This window comes from Cynoglossus semilaevis, chromosome 9 (genome assembly GCF_000523025.1).
Source record: "Cynoglossus semilaevis isolate Cse_v1.0 chromosome 9, Cse_v1.0, whole genome shotgun sequence".
In the NCBI taxonomy this organism is placed as follows: domain Eukaryota; kingdom Metazoa; phylum Chordata; class Actinopteri; order Pleuronectiformes; family Cynoglossidae; genus Cynoglossus; species Cynoglossus semilaevis.
The window spans coordinates 16,954,721-16,956,133 of record NC_024315.1 but is presented as its reverse complement, the minus strand read 5'-3'; positions in this window follow the sequence as shown (position 1 = coordinate 16,956,133).

Here is a 1,413-nt window from a genome sequence, read left to right as displayed (position 1 = left end):
CATTCCATAGATTGGGTATTTCACAGCAACTCTCTGTGTGCATATTGATAATCATAGGGGTCGTCTTGATACTACCCATCATATTAATCTTGGAAGAACCACTGAGGAAGAACACCACCACTGACCACCCTTCAACGATGAAAGATCCAGCAGAGCAACACCATTCACACTAGAGAGTAAAAATGTCACGTGCGGGCATTGCAGGAATCAGGCAGGTCCCAAATGCAGTACTGGAGAGACTTTTTCTGATGCAGGTAGTTTATTTACAAGTGCAAGGCCAAAACAACAAAAAAACTCACTTCTTCACAAGACCAGGAACAAGGCATAAACCAGACAAGGAATGAACTACTAAGTACAAACTAAGAACTCGAAGGACACACTAAGCTGAGCACAGGAACAGATACAATGATCCAACACAATCACAATGATCCCAACCACGCCAGAGTGAGGGAGAGGGGTATATATACACAGGGAGCACCAGGTGACAGAAGTGAAGCTAATTACAAACAGGTGAGTGTGATCCCACAGATTACCCCACAAAGCAGACAACAGGAAAAGGAAACAGACAGACATGACAAAAAAGAGAAAACACTGAAGCAACGAATGATTCTAAATGTTTAAATAACTATGATGATATTACTCTTGAATATTTATTAGGTAAGACAACAATTGGAACTACACTTACAAACCTTATGACCTATATGTGTGTTTTCATTGTTATGTCCATAGCTCGATGTGAACAGCTGTCCCATGAAGGAGGATGTTGTGAGGATTGGAACATGGTAGTAGGATATACAGGTCAATGGATTCCCACAATGTCAGATAAAAATGTGTACAGAGACAAAGACATTTGAAATCAATTGAAAATTCTACGTGATTTTCCAACACCCAAAATCCGATCACTATGTCCCTGAATTGGACTAAATTACCAATGGGGAGTAATTGGAAACTCTCTGGTAAAACAAATCAAACACAAACAAATACTGTACATTTGGTCGTTGGAGTAGATCAGACTGGAGTGGGATTCATTAGAGTAGTAATTAGGAATGAAATAACGAAACATGACACAACTTTGTTGACACCTGTAACTCAATCTTCCCACCAATTTCAAATAAAACTAAAACAGTAGCATTTACTCCTCATAAAGGCAAAGGAGACTATGTGTGATATGAAAATGAACGTGTTATGGAAAACCTAGCCTTAGGAGCCATAATGCAGGATAAGAGAATTTGGCAGTCATCAATGATAAACAGGAGGGAAATGTTGGAAGAATTTAATTTATTATCATTGCTTCATGCTAACCCAGCCACTAGGGTACACAAAGTGTTTTATAGTGCCGGTCCCAAGCCCGGATAAATGGTGGGGGTTGCGTCAGGAAGCACATCTGGCGTAAAACCTTTAGCCAAATCAAAT